Source organism: Podarcis bocagei, assembly GCF_964188305.1.
Source record: "Podarcis bocagei genome assembly, chromosome: 14".
NCBI classification, from domain to species: Eukaryota; Metazoa; Chordata; class Lepidosauria; order Squamata; family Lacertidae; genus Podarcis; species Podarcis bocagei.
Genome location: NC_138139.1, coordinates 51,599,467 through 51,617,842, shown reverse-complemented (window position 1 = coordinate 51,617,842; position 18,376 = coordinate 51,599,467). Strand labels below are relative to the sequence as shown.

The following is an 18,376-nucleotide window of genomic DNA, read 5'->3' as shown; positions in this document are numbered from 1 at the left end:
GTGAATTAATTTATCCCCTCGAGAAGTGTTTCAGCATTGTCTGAATTGAGTGGCGTATATGAGATGTTTTGAAAAATCCGTGTAAGGGCTTTGGGGGGCTTAATCCAAAGGAAATTGTGTATGCCTTAGGCTGCGCATTCAAGATGTACTGAAAAGTCAGCCCCATGGGAACCAGCGGCATTTGCTTCTGAGTAAACACATTTTGAGGCTGGATTCCAGTCTCCTTGGTTTCGGTGGTGCTTGGTTCTAAAGATATGTTTGTGGACCACAATCCTTATTGGGTTTACCCAACAGAAAGGCACACTGATTTCAGCTGCTTTGGTTTGAAGATGGCACCATGATGTTCCAAAATGTGGCTTTAAATGAGACTTGGAGGAGAATGCACTTAAACTTTCTGAAGCCTAAGTTATACTCTTGGAGCTGGCATAGCCCAGCGGGACTGTGCTCTGTGTCTTTTATCCTGAGCCTTTAATCACCCCACCCAACCCTCCAAAAAAGAATGTTTTAAAAAACTTTTCTTACAGGGATCCCTGGCATACTGTGAAGTGCACTGCTAATGAGATCCCAGCTACCTTCTGCTCTGAATTCGCTTGAAAAAAACCTACGTTTGCCTCTGTTTGTATAAATTAATCGTGCAAATCTGTGATAAGGGGCTGTGGGCTGGGCCCCAGGTTTTTAAGAGCCCATAAACATTGATCACCAAAGAATTGATGCTTTTGAATTATGGTGCTGGAGGAGACTCTTGAGAGTCCCATGGACAGCAAGAAGATCAAACCTCTCCATTCTGAAGGAAATCAGCCCTGAGTGCTCACTGGAAGGACAGATCCTGAAGCTGAGGCTCCAATACTTTGGCCACCTCATGAGAAGAGAAGACTCCCTGGAAAAGACCCTGATGTTGGGAAAGATGGAGGGCACAAGGAGAAGGGGACGACAGAGGACAAGATGGTTGGACAGTGTTCTTGAAGCTACCAGCATGAGTCTGACCAAACTGCGGGAGGCAGTGGAAGACAGGAGTGCCTGGTGTGCTCTGGTCCATGGGGTCACAAAGAGTCGGACACGACTAAACGACTAAAGAACAACAAACATTGGCTTGCCTTCAAGTCCAGGGACGAGAGCTGAGCGATTTCCTCAGCTTCAGCTGAAGGTACAAAGCTGCCTGCTGTTAAGACAGACCATTGCTCTGTTGGGCTCAGTATACCATGCTCTGGCTGGCAGCAGCTCTCCTGGATTTCGGGCATACAGAAATGTCTTCCCTGCTGCCTCTGACCTGAACCTTTCAGCTGGCAGTTCCAGGGACTAAGAGCAGATCCACAGCATGTATTTAAAGCATCTTCAGCACACATCAAAGAACGTAAGAATGGGCTGCTGGATCAGGCCAATGGCCCATCAAGTCTAGCATCCGGTTCTCAACAGTGGCCAGCCTGTGGGTAATCTGCAAGCAGGATTTGCGCACAAGAGCCCTCTCCCCTCCTGAATATTCCAGCAACTGGGCTTCAGAAACATTGCTGCCTTTCAAGCACAGGGCTTCCCCCAAGGAATCCTGGGTACTGTAGTTTGTTAAGAGAGCTGAGAATTCTAACTCGAGGGAAGCCACAGCTCCCAAGATTCTTTGGGGAAGTTATGTGTTTTGTATGGGCATTGAATATATGGAGTGGATTTCTTCAAAGCAAGAACTATCATATAATAATAATAATAATAATAATAATAATAATAATAATAATAATAATGTGTTTATTTATTTATACCCCGCCCATCTGGCTGGGTTTCCCCAGCCACTCTGGGCAGCTTCCAACAAATGATTAAAAGTACATTAAAACATCAGTCATTAAAAACTTCCCTAAACAGGGCTGCCTTCAGATGTCGTCTAAACGTCAGATGGTTGTTTATTTCCTTGACATCTAATGTGGGGACGTTCCACAGGGTGGGCACCGCCACTGAGAAGGCCCTCTGCCTGGTTCCTTGTAACTTGGCTTCTCGCAGCAAGGGAACCGCCAGAAGGCCCTCAGAGCTGGACCTCAGTGTCCAGGCAGAACGATGGGGGTGGAGACACTCCTTCAAGTATGCTGGGCCGAGGCCGTTTAGGGCTTTCAAGGTTGGCACCAGCACTTTGAATTGTGCTTGGAAATGTACTGGGAGCCAATGTAGGTCTTTCAGGACCGGGGTCATGTGGTCTCGGCGGCCGCTCTCAGTCATTGTTGTTGGCGGGCTCTTCAACCTGGGAAGGTAGCCATCTAGGAGAAGGACAACTCTGATCTTAAACCTATGCTGCCTTGCAGGACATATTCAGGAGAAGAAAATACTAGGGAGTAAACACTATCCAAATCTGGAGCAGTTTCCCTAAGACAGTTGGATGGCCCCTTGTACAGTGGTACCTCGGGTTACAGATGCTTCAGGTTACAGACTCCGCTAACCCAGAAATAGTACCTTGGGTTAAGAACTTTACCTCAGGATGAGAACAGAAATAGTGCAGCGGCGGCACGGCGGCAGCGGGAGGCCCCATTAACTAAAGTGGTGCTTCAGGTTAAGAACAGTTTCAGTTTAAGAACGGACCTACAGAACGAATTAAGTTCTTAACCTGAGCTACCACTGTATGCCTCCTTCCTGCAACTCCTGCAGCCCAGCTGCAGCCAAACTTCTTGCTCTGCTTTCCTTTGGGCCCCATCAGTGAGGCCAAGAAGGGGGTCTTGTCGTCTGGTCAGCCCAGGACCTCCGGACACACAACCCAGGCTTGCGCCCCAGGGAGCTCATTTTAGTGCTGCAAACGCAGCAGTTTGACTTCACCCCTGGAGGCGCACTCCATTGTCTTTCGAGACAGAGATGCCCACAACATTACCATTACTGCTTATTAACCTGCCCTTCACCCTAAGGCCCCAGGGCGGTGTGCAATTAAAACACAGCATGAATATTGAAACACAATAGTACACAATGCTGAGAAACAGATTAAACAACTTAAAATTGCAAAAATAATGCAGGTCTTAAAAAAGCATACACCTCAAGTGTCAAAATCCTATGGCATGCAAACCTAGGTCTGCTTCTATTGCAACTGCTCTGCTGGTTACCTAGGCCAGGGTGGATAACCTCTGACCCTCCAGGCGCTACAGAACTATAAGTCCCATCAGCCCCAGCCTGCATAGCCAGGGCTGATGGGAGTTGTAGTTCAGCTGCACCCAGTGGGCTGCAGGTTCACCAGCACTGATCTAGGCCCCCATCTGGCAAGTGGGAGTAGTTTCTTCCCTGCAGAAAGTGTTGGCTGGGTGATCTTGAAAGCCTGTGATGAGATTATTCTGTGCCTCACAAGCCATCTTGTTCCTTGCAAGTGACTATTTAAAAATAATAACTGGGTGCCTTGTTAATCAGAGGTTGAAGGGCCCGTGGATCTGGCTTTGCCTGCTGTTCCTCTCATGGCTGCATAAGGTTTTTAACTTAGACACTCTTGGTGCACTTCCGCTGGTCAGTGCTGGCTGGGGAAGTTCTTGCTGCTTGTACTGGGAGAAGGTGCGAGATCCTTCTTGTACAGTTCAAGAAGGACACTGACAAACTGGAACGTGTCCAGAGGAGGGCAACCAAAATGGTCAAAGGCCTGGAAATGATGCCTTATGAGGAACGGCTAAGGGACCTGGGCATGTTTAGCCTGGAGAAGAGGAGGTTAAGGGGTGATATGATAGCCATGTTCAAATATATAAAAGGATGTCACATAGAGGAGGGAGAAAGGTTGTTTTCTGCTGCTCCAGAGAAGCGGACATGGAGCAATGGATCCAAACTACAAGAAAGAAGATTCCACCTAAACATTAGGAAGAACTTCCTGACAGTAAGAGCTGTTTGACAGTGGAATTTGCTGCCAAGGAGTGTGGTGGAGTCTCCTACTTTGGAGGTCTTTAAGCAGAGGCTTGACAACCCTATGTCAGGAGTGCTCTGATGGTGTTTCCTGCTTGGCAGGGGGTTGGACTCGATGGCCCTTGTGGTCTCTTCCAACTCTATGATTCTATGATCCCTTTGCCTTTATGGACTCGGATGAAAGCGCTCAGAAGCCCTGGCGGTGGGAGGGCAGGAGCCCTAGAGCAGTGTTTCCCAACCTTTTTTGGGCAAAGGCACACTTGTTTGATGAAAAAAATCTCAAGGCACACCACCATTACAGCCCCGTGACGTCAGCGCGCAGCGTCACGCCGGGAGGGACGCACGAAAGTGTAAGTTTCAATTTTTTCCCCTCCCCCTTGCCGGGGAACCTCCAAGCTTTGGGGGTGGGGGGGGAGGCAGCAAAGCGAGGCAGGAAGGAGAGCGCGGCTTGGCTGGGTGAGCTTTGGCAGGGGCAGGGAATGAGAGCCGCGAGGCAGGCGCTGCGGACGGAGGCGCTGCCCGCCGAGCTCGCAGGCAGCCAGGCAGGCAGACGGCGAGAGCCCCGCGCTGGGCGGCCTCTCCTCGCCGCCGCCGCCCCGCCTCTCACCACCCGACTCGCCCGCCTCCCTCCAGGCAACATCTCGCGGCACACCAGGCAACATCTCGCGGCACACTAGTGTGCCGCAGAACAGTGGTTGGGAAACACTGCCCTAGAGAACTGACTGGAAGATTGGCAAGAACCCCCTGGACCTGCCCTGCTCGTAGCCTGTTCCTGTCTGATATAGCTCAGAAAGGTTGAGATTCAGTTGACATTCCTGCATTGCAGGGAGCGATAGCTCAGTGATGGCACATCAGTTCTCACTCACTGGATCATCACCTTGTCGCCATGAGTGGGCTCTCCAAAAATTTTTACACATCACTTGGGAAGACAGGTGAACTCATGCCAGTGTACTGGAAGAAGCCAAGATCACCAGTGTCGAAGCAATGATTCTTCAATATCAACTTTGTTGGACTGGTCATGTTGTGCGGATGCCTGATTATCATCTTCCAAAGCAACTACTCTATTCCGAACTTAAAAATGGAAAGCGTAATGCTGGTGGTCAACAAAAGAGGTTTAAAGACTTTCTCAAGGCAAATCTAAAAAAAAGTAGTACAGTCATACCTCGTGTTTGTTTGCTTCAGGTTGAGCATTTTCAGGTTGCGTCCTGCAGCAACCTGGAAGTACCGGAAGGGTTACTTCCAGGTTTCTCCACTTGCGCATGCGCAGACGCTCAAAATGACGTCATGCACATGCTCAGAAGTGGCAAATCGCGACACGTGCAGACGTGTAGACACGGGTTGCGTTCTGCTCTGGTTGCGAACGGTGCTCCGGAACGGATCCCGTTCGCAACCAGAGGTATCACTGTATAAACACAGACAACTGGGAAACACTGGCCTGCGAGCACTCCAGTTGGAGAACAGCCTTTACCAAAGGTGTCATGGACTTTGAAGACACTCGAACTCAGAATGCAAGGGAGAAATGTGCTAAGAGGAAGACATGCTTGGCAAATCCTCACCATGATCAACTCCTGCCCGGAAACCTATGTCCCCCCTGTGGAAGGATGTATGGATCCAGAATTGGCCTCCACAGTTGCTTATGGACTCATTGTTAAGACTGTGTTTATGGAAGACAATCTTACTCGACTAGGAGTGATCGCTGAAGAAGGAGAAGAAGAAGGAGGAGGAGAAGAAGAAGAAGAGCACATCGTTTCCATGGGACCAAAGATGTAGTTTGTTGCGTCACTGATGGTGTGTCCTATGGAACACAACAGGCACAACAGCAGAAAATGCTTTTTGGTGGGTCACTGTCATGCAGTGGTCTTTATCACTGTGCTGCCACCGACAAGACTTATCAGGTCATTCCTGCAATCTACCAGGTCTTTAGAAGGACATGCAGGTGGCTTGCCAGTTAATCAGGTGCAGAGTTCTTCAGGTCTTTACCAGCATTTGAAATTCACCAGGCCCATTTTGCAGCTGGCTATCGGCCATTTGTGACTAAGTGAAAAAGCCCCAGGGGCACCTGATGTCTCTACCATCTGGAGTCGCATGCCTGGAGATTCTTTGATCTTGACTATTTCCACACACTAGCAGCACATCCTGTAGAATTATACCCATCATATTTTATCTGCACAATCGGAATGAATTTCAGGAACCAGATAGCCAGGTTGAAAAATACACCTTTCGAGCACTCTGGCTGCAAAGTGGCAAGTGGGCATTCCATTTTGGTGACTGTAACCCTGGTTTCAGGAACCATTTGACACTTAGCTTACATATCTGAGTTTCTAATGCTGGCCTTTACATACAGTCGTGCCTTGGATCCCGAACACCTTGCAAGTCGAACGTTTTGGCTCCCGAACGCTGCAAACCCGGAAGTGAGTGTTCCAGTTCGTGAACGTTCTTTGGGACCCAAACGTCTGATGTGGCTTCTGAGGCTTCCGATTGGCTGCTGGAGCTTCCTGCAGCCAATCAGAAGCCACGCCTTGGTTTCCGAACATTTTGGAAGTCGAACGGACTTCCGGAACGGATTCCATTTGACTTCTGAGGTACCACTGTACAGTGGTACATCTGGATGCGAACGGGATCTGTTCTGGAGCCCCGTTCGCATCCTGAAGAGAACACAACCCACGTCTGCACGTTTGCTCGTGTGCTGGTTGCAATTCACTGCTTCTGCGCATGCATGTGAAGTCATTTTGAGCGTCAGCGCATGCGCGAGCGACAAAACCTGGAAGTAACGCGTTCCATTACAGTGGTACCTCTGGTTACGTACTTAATTCGTTCCGGAGGTCCGTTCTTAACCTGAAACTGTTCTTAACCTGAAGCACCACTTTAGCTCCTGCTGCTGCCGCACCGCCGGAGCACAATTTCTGTTCTCATCCTGAAGCAAAGTTCTTAACCCGAGATACTATTTCTGGGTTAGCGGAGTCTGTAACCTGAAGCGTATGTAACCTGAAGCATATGTAACCCGAGGTACCACTGTACTTCCAGGTTACCACGGAGCGCAACTTGAAAACACTCAACCTGAAGCAACTGTAACCCGAGGTATGACTGTATCAGAAAGCAACCAAATGCAGGACTCTATCTTTTCTTCTTTTTAAATAGGACTATTTAAATAAAAAAATAATTTACGCTAGTACAGTCATACCTCATGTTACATCTGCTTCATGTTACGTTCTTTCAGGTCACGTCCTGCGGTGACCCGGAAGTACCGGAAAGGGTTGCTTCCAGGTTTCGCCGCTCGTGCATGCGCGGAAGCGCAAAATGACATCACGAGCATGCGCAGAAGCAGGGAATCGCAACCCGCGCATGCGTGATGCACCACTGCGGGGTGCGTTCTTTTCATGTTGCGAATGGAACGGATCCTGTTCTCAACCAGAGGTACCACCATATACCTGGGAAGTCTCCCATGTTGTGGCCTCACGTTGATAAGGCGGCTTGGCCAAGCAAAGTCAGAGGGAATGATTAACCAGATTCCTGCTCAGGACTGGGATCTAAAATGTATACGAAGCTTAGCACACTCTTACTGGAAAGCAAACAGAGCTTTAGGGTGCGGTTCCACAGCTTTGCTTATTTACTAGAGTTCTAGGAAGCCGTGGGTGAAAGGCTTGCTTCTGAACTACGATGTCGCTGGGTAAGATTCACGGGAATCCAGGCAAAACGCTTTCTTGTTTTTAACAGCATGTTTTCTCCGGCTCTGCGTGTTTGCAACGAAACAGGTTTTTCGGAAGGCAGGTTTTTCAACTGGTGGCTCCCCTGTGATGAAAGGTTGCAGCATTTGGGATTTTTTTTTTAGTTTAGAGGGGAAAGCGTGTAAATGGGTGTGTTGTAAATAAAAACATGCCCTTTTCCCTTATGGGGTATCCAAGAGCCCATATTGAGTCCTTACATAGGTTCCCTATTGGTAGGAGAAAATAACAGAGGCCAACCAGAGAATATTGAGAAGCAAAGCAGCTAGTAAGCCTGATCTTTATTAATCTGTTGCAACAGGGTGCAAGAGGACCCCCCCAAATTGCTGTGCAAGGGCTTATAAAGACTTTTGAAATTTCCATCCTCTAGATCAAGACCACCCCCAGAAACATTATGCATACATCACAGAAGGGGTGTAACCTAAGACCACCCCTCAGATACATCCCACCTACATAATAGAAATTTTAATGTTGTTTTTCTCCTGTCACAGTTTATCTCCTGTCTGGCAGGTTGCTTGATTGGATTGCCTGGGGAGCCTGGCCATTCTTTTGTAGTGGTAAAATACTTATTTCCTGGGCCAGGTCACAGGCTCACACCTTATTCAAACAGACATATCCTTGAGACAGGATTTGTGAGGAAAGAGACAATGGGGAGGCTTTTCCAGTTTAACCTTGCAGAGAAAGGATTTGGTCAGTTTAGGAATCAAAATGGTTCCAGATTGGTCTTCCTGTGTTGATCTATGTATGTGCAGTTATGAACATTACCATATATCTAAGACCATAAAATTCCTATCACAGGTGGCATGATAGAAAAGCGTCTGAAATTATACGTGGCAGGTAGAATGTGGACAGGGTTTTCTCCCTTCCATAACACTAGAACTCACGGACATGCAATGAAGCTGGAGGTTGGCAGATTCCTGACAAGACAGAAGTACTGTTTTTGAGGGACAGGGGGCGGGCTGGTGTGGAGGACTCCCTGGTCCTGAATGGGGTAACTGTGCCCCTGAAGGACCAGGTGCGCAGCCTGGGAGTCATTTTGGACTCACAGCTGTCCATGGAGGCAGAGGTCAATTCTGTGTCCAGGGCGGTTGTCTACCAGCTCCATCTGGTATGCAGGCTAAGACCCTACCTGCCCGCGGACTGTCTCACCAGAGTGGTGCATGCTCTAGTTATCTCCCGCTTGGACTACTACAATGTGCTCTACGTGGGGCTACCTTTGAAGGTGACCCGGAAATTACATCTAATTCAGAATGCGGCAGCTAGACTGGTGACGGGGCGGCCGCCGAGACCACATAACACCGGTCTTGAAAGACCTACATTGGCTCCCAGTACGTTTCCGAGCACAATTCAAAGTGTTGGTGTTGACTTTTAAAGCCCTAAACGGCTTCGACCCAGTATACCTGAAGGAGTGTCTCCACCCCCATCGTTCTACCCGGACACTGAGGTCCAGCACCGAGGGTCTTCTGGCGGTTCCCTCATTGCGAGAATCAAAGCTACAGGGAACCAGGCAGAGGGCCTTCTCGGTAGTGGCGCCCGCCCTGTGGAACGCCCTCCCATCAGATGTCAAAGCGATAAACAACTACCTGACATTCAGAAGACATCTTAAGGCAGCCCTGTTCAGGGAAGTTTTTAATGTGTGACATTTTAGTGTATTTTTGGTCTCTATGGAAGCTGCCCAGAGTGGGCGGGGTACAAATAAATTATTATTATTATTATTATTATTATTATTATTATTATTATTATTATACAGGACAGATAAAAGAAAGGACCTGTTTCTGAGCATCTGTTACTTCCCCTCAGCGGAGAAATTTTGTTTCTCAGCTTCAGGGACTGTGATGGTACATATTTATACCATCACAGGTCAGCGTGTTCCCAAAAGATTGCACTTGTTGATGTTCTGAAACCTGATGCGAGATGTTGCAAAATGTAAGTCTCAAGATGAAATGTGCTCGATAAAGGACATCTGGCTCATAGCTCCTCTTCCAAGCTAGTTTTGGCCTCTGCAAATGTTAGGAGGATGTGGCAGTCCAGTCCGAGATTCCTTACAATTAAGCCTTCGGCTTCATTATAAACTTGAGTAGAACCTCAGGAGCAAAGGACTTACGAATGTCGCTGATCAAATGCTTAGAGGGCTGAATCTGAATGAGATAAAGACCTGTTGGGGGGGGGGTAATTGGTATGTTTCAGTGGTAGAGAACAGGGTGGATAAAAATCAATGATTTAAATAATAATAATAATAATTGGATTTTTAAATTTAAATCTGATTTTATTTATTTAAATCCGATTTTTTAAAATTTAAATGGGATTTTTAAAATAAAATGCTTTGGGAGCGAAAATCTTTCTAAAGATAGTTTTCTATTTAAGTTACATTATAGTCCAAAGGCTATTCATCAGAAAATAAGGATTTGTTTTAAGTTTTCATGTGTGCTAAAACTAAGTTGTGGTTAAACATTTTTTTTAAAAAAAATCAGTTAACAAACATGGATACATATGATATAATGTTATTGTCTTAGTTGAATAAATTATTTAAATTGTTATTAAGGAAATGACTGTTTTTCTCCTTCCAATAAAGTACAGCAGAAAAGTTGTATAGATATAAACAGTTAACTTATTAAACCTCACAATAATTCCACAATTATCTGTCTATGTATTTCTAATAGTATAACCAAATCGGTAATTTTTTATATAACTGTAAAAACTACTCTGAAATTTTATTATTCCAAAAAGGAAACCTTCATCTGGTTGTGAATATTAAGATTATACCAGCAAGAATGAGTCTTTCTGTTAAAAAAATGATTTAAATCAAGTCTTACTGACTAGTGATTTAAATCAATTTGATTTAAATCAAATCCACCCTGGTAGAAAATCTGTCTTCCACACAGAAGGAATCAGGCTCAATCCAGGTAGGACTGGGAGAGAGAGACCTGAAACCTTTCAGAGCTGCTGCCAGTTGGTGTAGACCAGGGATGTCCAGGGCAGTGGCGTAGCGTGGGTTGTCAGCACCCGGGGCAAGGCAAGTAATTTGTGCCCCCTAACCCGTGGATTTGCGCCCCCTAACCCTAACCCCCAGATGTTGCGCCCGGTGCGGCCGGCCCCCCCTGCACCCCCCACGCTACGCCACTGGTCCAGGGGTCGGCAAGGTTTACCTCGCCTGGGCTGGTTCACTCCCGTGGAGATTGCTCCATGGGCCAGATTGCGTCTGCGCAGGTGCGGTTTCCTGTGTCTGCGCATGCGCAGATGCAATTTTCGGCGTCTACGCAGATGCAATTTCCAGCACTGCAGAAGCAAGTCCCCACTCTGCACTGCGCCAGTTTAACACCAAATGACAGATGACACCAAACTGGGAGGGGTGGCTAACACCCCAGAGGACAGGATCACACTTCAAAACGACCTTGACAGATTAGAGAACTGGGCAAAAACAAACAAGATGAATTTTAACAGGGAGAAATGTAAAGTATTGCACTTGGGCAAAAAAAAATGAGAGGCACAAATACAAGATGGGTGACACCTGGCTTGAGAGCAGTACATGTGAAAAGGATCTAGGAGTCTTGGTTGACCACAAACTTGACATGAGCCAACAGTGTGACGCGGCAGCTAAAAAAGCCAATGCAATTCTGGGCTGCATCAATAGGAGTATAGCATCTAGATCAAGGGAAGTAATAGTGCCACTGTATTCTGCTCTGGTCAGACCTCACCTGGAGTACTGTGTCCAGTTCTGGGCACCACAGTTCAAGAAGGACACTGACAAACTGGAACGTGTCCAGAGGAGGGCAACCAAAATGGTCAAAGGCCTGGAAACGATGCCTTATGAGGAACGGCTAAGGGAGCTGGGCATGTTTAGCCTGGAGAAGAGGAGGTTAAGGGGTGATATGATAGCCATGTTCAAATATATAAAAGGATGTCATATAGAGGAGGGAGAAAGGTTGTTTTCTGCTGCTCCAGAGAAGCGGACACGGAGCAATGGATCCAAACTACAAGAAAGAAGATTCCACCTAAGCTTTAGGAAGAACTTCCTGACAGTAAGAGCTGTTCGACAGTAGAATTTGCTGCCAAGGAGTGTGGTGGAGTCTCCTACTTTGGAGGTCTTTAAGCAGAGGCTTGACAACCATATGTCAGAAGTGCTCTGATGGTGTTTCCTGCTTGGCAGGGGGTTGGACTCGATGGCCCTTGTGGTCTATTCCAACTCTATGATTCTATGAACACAGCGCACGGGGACTCACCGAGCAGGCAGCTCGGTTTGGGGGCAGCTTGTGGGCCATTTAAATGACCCCCATGGGCTGCAGGTTGCCGACCCCTGCCCTAGAGACTATTCCCAGTATGAACCAACTGGCAATGATCTACCCATATTTTTTGGGGGGTGGGGAACCAAAGTTGCTGAGTTTTTCTTAGGGGAGAAAAAAATGTTGAGCTATTATTGGGGGCGGGGGCAAAGCTGATGAGCTCTTTTGGGAGGGGAAATCAGCATGGTTGAGCTTTTTAGGGAAACACTGGCTAAGACAGCTAAAAAAAAGAGCAGGCAGATAGAAAGCACACACAGCGATTGCAGCTAAACACAGACAAAACGAGCGGTGGGGAGAGACCTCTTCCAGCCGGCGATCGTAAGGGACCCAGCGGTCATAAAGGAGCACGCAATCGACCGCAGTTAACAGCGGACATCAGGGGACTGACCTGGCGATCTCAATCAACTGGTTGGAAATCCCTGGTTGTAGACCATGGGTAGGCAAACGAAGGCCCGGGGGCCAGATGTGGCCCAATCGCCTTCTCAGTCTGGCCCGCAGACGGTCCGGGAATCAGCGTGTTTTTACATGAGTAGAATGTGTGCTTTTATTTAAAATGCATCTCCAGGTTATTTGTGGGGCATAGGTATTCGTTCATTTCCTCCCCCAAAAATATACCCAGTCTGGCCCCCCACAAGGTCTGAGGGACAGTGGACTAGCCCCCCTGCTGAAAACGTTTGCTGGCCTCTGGTGTAGACGATACTGAGCTGGATGGACAAATGGTCTGGCAGCTTCCTGTGTGTTCCTCGGTTGCATGGATGCAGTGGAAAGAGCATGCGAGTCCAGTGTCTCTGGGTTGCGGTTCAGACTGGTGGAGAACAGGATCAGCAGAAGGCATTTTTCCTCTTCCGGAGAACTGGTCTAACCAGCATCCCATATTGACACCAAGCAGGCGCCTTCACCGTCCTCTTTTCAGCGCCTGCTAAAATCATTCCTGTTTCGACCAGCCTACCCAGATGTTTAGAAAGCTGGTGCGAGTTTTTTAGAGAGCCAGTGTGGTGTAGTGGTTAAGAGCGGTAGTCTCGTAATCTGGGGAACCGGGTTCGCATCTCCGCTCCTCCACATGCAGCTGCTGGGTGACCTTGGGCCAGTCACACTTCTCTGAAGTCTCTCAGCCCCACTCACCTCACAGCGTGTTTGTTGTGGGGGAGGAAGGGAAAGGAGAATGTTAGCCGCTTTGAGACTCCTGAAGGGGAGTGAAAGGCAGGATATCAAATCCAAACTCTTCTTCTTCTTCTTCTTATCTGTCTTTAGCCTATTGCTATTCTAACTTTTGCCAAAGTCTTACATGGTTGTTAACTTTCCTCGTTGAAAATTTTGTCTCATCTTTTTCTGTAAACCGCTGAGTGTTTTTTTGACAACCAAGCAGTGTATAAATCTTACGACGTAAAGGTATTCCTACTGTTCCTACAATCCAGCCTCCTGCATATATTTTGGAGCACAACTCCCATCTTCCCATGACCATTTTTAATGCTGGCAGTGGCTAATGGGAGTTGTAGTCCAAAACATCCAGAAGGGCACCACACTGCATTCCCAGGACTTACTGTAAGTTAGATAGATGATGAATAGAGCTCTGTCTGTTATATGGTAATGCAGATTGCTGCTGTTATGTACTGAAGTTCTCCCTCTGGGCCAGCAGGGGGATACTGTAGATAGTTATGCAAATGAAGGATCGAAAGTGACATTCAGTGATTGGATAGTTTGTATGCAAATGAAGGATCGAAAGTGACGTTCAGTGATTGGATAGTTTGTATGCAAATGAAGGATCGAAAGTGACGTTCAGTGATTGGATAGTTTTAGAAAGTTGCTACAGTTACGATGTTCTGGATACAGTGGTGCCTCGCAAGACGAAAAGAATCCGTTCTGTGATTCTCTTCGTCTAGCGGTTTTTTCGTCTTGCGAAGCAAGCCCATTGACGGATTAGCGGATTAGCGGCTTTTAGCGGCTTTTAGCGGCTTATCTGCTGATCAGATCAGCTGATAAGCGGCTTAGCAGCTTAGAAAAAGGGGGGGAGGGGAAAAACCAGCAGGAACTCGCAAGACATTGTCGTCTTGCGAAGCAAGCCCATAGGAAATTCGTTTTGCGAAGCACCTCCAAACCGGAAAACTCTTTCGTCTAGCGAGTTTTCCATCTTGCGAGGCATTCGTCTTGCGGGGCACCACTGTATAAGCAGGCTGAGTGAGCTCTTCAGTTCAGTTCTATTCTGGCCTCTGAATAAACAAGAGCTGTTTGAAGAATCGCTGTGTCATCTGATATGTTCGCCCACAACTTAACAGCTGCTCCTATTATATGGGTGCAGAATGTATTTCTCACTGGGAGTACCAGCAAATAGTGTGCATTGAATCGGTACTGCAGCTTTTTAATTGCTAGACTCTAAATGGGAAATACACCAATCTTCAGATCACTCAGTCAAGATTCAGTGGGCTTACCTGTCATGGACTGATTGGAGGCAGAGGAATGGTGGAAGGAACCGGCTGGGGAACCCGCAAGAAAAGGTGGCTCATAATAATAATAATAATAATTTATTACTTATACCCCATTCATCTGGCCGGGCCTCCCCAGCCACTCTGGGCTGCTCCCAACAGAATATTAAAAACACGATAAAACATCAGACATTTCGGTATTTATCACCCCTGTTATACAAAAGTCTCCAAATGGGTCCGGACTTCAATGTCTAAAACTCCTGGTAGAGGACAAGGACCCAGAGATCAAGCTAAGGGTGGCCAAATTCTGCCATAAAACTTGGGGAACAAGCTGTACTACCAAAATGATTAAAGTTTTAAATGACAATTTTGGGTTATATTTTAGTGATTAAGAATTATCATACATATTTTTAACTGCTGCTACATCTGTATTGTCCCTGTTATACCGAGTTGCAATTCGATGTATCCCGGTCGTGTTTTATGATATTCCTGATATTGTAAGTGAGCCAGAACTGGTCTGTGACCGTAATAATAAATTAATTCATCAAACATTAAAAATTTCCCTAAACAGGGCTGCCTTCAGATGTCTTCTAAAAGTCAGATACAGTGGTACCTCAGGTTACATATGCTTCAGGTTACATATGCTTCAGTTTACAGACTCCGCTAACCTAGAAATAGTACCTCGGGTTAAGAACTTTGCTTCAGGATGAGAACAGAAATCGTGCTCCGGCGGCACGGCGGCAGCAGGAGGCCCCATTAGCAAAAGTGGCGCTTCAGGTTAAGAATAGTTTCAGGTTAAGAACAGACCTCCGGAACGAATTAAGTACTTAACCTGAGGTACCACTGTAGTGGTTTATTTCCTTGACATCTGATGGGAGGGTGTTCCACAGGGTGGGTGCCACCACCGAGCAGGCCCTCTGCCTAGTTCCCTGTAACTTCACTTCTTGCAGGGAGGCAACCGCCAGAAGGCCCTCAGCGCTGGACCTCAGAATCCAGGCTGAACAATGGGGGTGGAGACACTCCTTCAGTACTGCCTGCTCTGACTGGCAGTGACTCTCAAGGGTTCCAGGGAGGAACTCCTCCCAGCCCTGCCTGAAGATGCCCAGGGTGGAAACCTGGGGCCCCTGGCACGCAACCCGGTCCTTGAACACTGGATTTGTGGCCCTTCCCTTTCCAAGACGGGTTCGCAGAATGGATAAGGAAGAAATTTGGCGTATATCTGAAGTATATATCTGAAGGGGCATCTCCACGCCCATCATTCTACCCGGACACTGAGGTCCAGTGCCGAGGGCGTTCTGGCAGTTCCCTCCCTGCAAGAAGTGAGGTTACAGGGAACCAGGCAGAGGGCCTTCTTGGTGGTGGCGCCCGTCCTGTGGAACGCCCTCCCACCAGATGTCAAAGAGAACAACAACTACCAGACTTTTAGAAGACATCTGAAGGCAGCCCTGTTTAGGGAAGCTTTTAGGGACACTGAGGTCCAGCGCTGAGGGCCTTCTGCCGGTTCCCTCATTGCAAAAAGTAAGGTTACAGGGAACCAGGCAGAGGGCCTTCTCGGTAGTGGCGCCTGCCCTGTGGAACGCCCTCCCAGCAGATGTCAAGGCAATAAACAACTATTTTACTTTTAAAAGACAACTGAAGGCAGCCCTCTTTAGGGAAGTTTTTAATGTCTGATGCTGTATTGTTTTTAATATTCAGTTGGAAGCCACCCAGAGTGGCTGGGGAAACCCAGCCAGATGGGCGGGGTATATATAAATAATAATAATAATAATAATAATAATAATAATAATAATAATAATAATAATTAGAAACAAATCAGGCAGGTGCTGTGCCCCTTGCTGCTTCCTTTCCCATGACATCAGCCTAGTGACTATCTTTGCAGCCCAGTTAATGTTTACTTGCTGGACTCTGCCTGGCGGTACCTGCTTGGCCCCAGGAGCCGTTTTCTCTGCCAGCTACAATTCCCGGGAGGGAACTGGTGGCCAGCTGATCCTTTGCTCACGCCTGCCTCTTCTGCCTCTCTCCTCCTTTAGATGCAGGTGTCCCTCGTGCTGAGCTCTGAGCCGCTGCCCTGTGGGACCACCCAGCCCCCCGGCAGTTGGGGCTGCTCGTCTGCATCCCGAATTCCTCTGCCCAGCGTTCTCCCTGCCTTCTCGTTCTTCGGAGAGCACGAAGAGGAGTATTTTTAGATGCTGGTGTGTTCCTCGGCTGAAGATAACTGAAGCTCTTCTCCTGCAAGGGCATAAAACTCTGGGGTGAGTTGCACGTGTGTTGCAGGGGGGAGAAGGAGGGAGGCTCACCTGAGAAGGTAGCCGAAGCGTGCGTCTGATGGGGGTGGAAGCGGTTGCTGGAAAAACCAGGATGAATTTTTCTCTATTGCTCAACGGTGGGACCAGGGAAATATTAAGGCATGCTGCTGATCTCCAGAGGAGCTTGAATGGGAGTTTTACCCTGTTACGGGTGCAAGGTTTGATCAGTCTAATTGGTGAATTAATGACTGAAAGCTCATGTTGATTGGTGTGGGCAACCTTTAATGGATGAAGCGGAAAGCTTAGGGCATGTTTGTTCTCAGAGTGTGTTAACTGTGTTACTTACGTGTGTGTATGTGAGAGAGAGAGAGAAAGAGGGAGGGGGAAGACAGAAAATAAGTGGTTTATGAAGTTGGAGCTTCTTTCTGAATCTAAGAAGCACCCGTTTTCAGTGGTCAGTGTTTGTTTATTTCATAAAATTTATATACCGCTTGATTGCAATAAAACCTGACCTAAGCGGTTTACAGAAAGAACGAAACAATAGAATTAGGATAAAAACAGGTAAGAACAACTATTTAGAAAAAATAATTAGAATCACCGATAAACCCAAAATGGATTAAAACACACATCAATTTTCCATGTACAGTGGTATCTCTGGTTGCGAAAGGGATCCGTTCTGGAGGCCTGTTCGCAACATAAAAAGAGCGCAACCTGCAGCGGCGCATCTGCGCATGCGCAGGTTGCGATTCACTGCTTCTGCGCATGCGCATGACGTCATTTTGCGCTTCTGTGCATGCGTGAGCGGCGAAACCCGGAAGTAACACTTTCCGGTACTTTCGGGTCGCTGCGGGACGTAACCTGAAAGAATGTAACATGAAGCGGACGTAACATGAGGTATGACTGTATCTGGTTTTAGCAGGCATTGAAATGGCGTCTGGCTGATGTCGGTAGGCTGGGAGTCCCAAAGTGTGGGTGCTGACACACTAAAAGATCAATTTCTTACAGTAATAGAGCAAATTTTGCTTAAAAAGCAGCCTTAACTCAGGGTGCTCCCGGGCCGCTGCCGTTTTCATGCGGGTATCAATCACATACCAGGAAATTCATCTTGGGCAACAAAAGCTGATTTGGAGCTCTCATACAGCAATCCTGCTCCTTAGTTGCAATAAGGAAAGCGATTGCAAAATGCCCTGGGATAGCATTTGTTCCATGCAGTTTCATCTGACCTCCCCAGAATTAAATCGCAACAAATGCTCAGGAAATAGCTGGCATTGTCTGATCTCCTTGCAAAACCATAGGGGTGAATCATCAATGATCAGGTCATCTGGGAGGGATTGAATGGTTACAGGCCCACCTACAATCTGTGAATAAGTTGGCTGTCCAAATTGGCTGTCCAAATTGTTATTGGTCCCGCAGACTTTAATGGATCAGTTCGATTTATTTATTTTTTAATCAGCTTATCTGATTATCCCTCCAAACTCCCACACGTGGTTAATTACATTTATATAAGAGTCACAAAGGTGATGGACATCTGGCGCCATCTTAAGAAGTGTGGATGAAGGAGGACTTCTAGGAGTTTCTTGTGTGTAACAACAAAGCTAAGATAGCTCCGTGAGTAGAGCAATGAGACTCTTAATCTCAAAGGTCGTGGGTTCGAGTCTCCACCTTGAGCAAAAGATTTGTGCATTGCTGGGGGTTGGACTAGAGGAGATTCATGGTCCTTTCCATCTCTACAGTTCTGGGGGGGGGGGAACTATGGGGGAAAGGGAGACTTTTCCACCTCAGCCTCCAGACCTTTCCATCTTTTGGGCAGACTCCTTTAAGCAGCTTGCTACGTTCTTGCTTCTCACAAGGAGGCAGAGCCAAGAGGCATAAAT

The 18,376-nt window shown here is 47.3% G+C and overlaps 1 protein-coding gene across 2 annotated transcripts in view; it reads left to right on the top strand.

Moving 5' to 3' along the window:
- The window catches only part of TMEM184A (transmembrane protein 184A), a 41,810-nt gene that overhangs the window by 2,474 nt on the left and 20,960 nt on the right, over positions 1–18,376 (top strand). The window contains exon 2 of one of the 2 annotated variants that reach the window (XM_081169632.1): positions 16,287–16,508. The gene's annotated coding sequence lies outside the window, so the exon portion shown is untranslated. Of the gene's footprint in view, positions 1–16,217; positions 16,509–18,376 lie in introns of those variants that run through there. The other variant, XM_081169633.1, reaches the window with a different exon arrangement.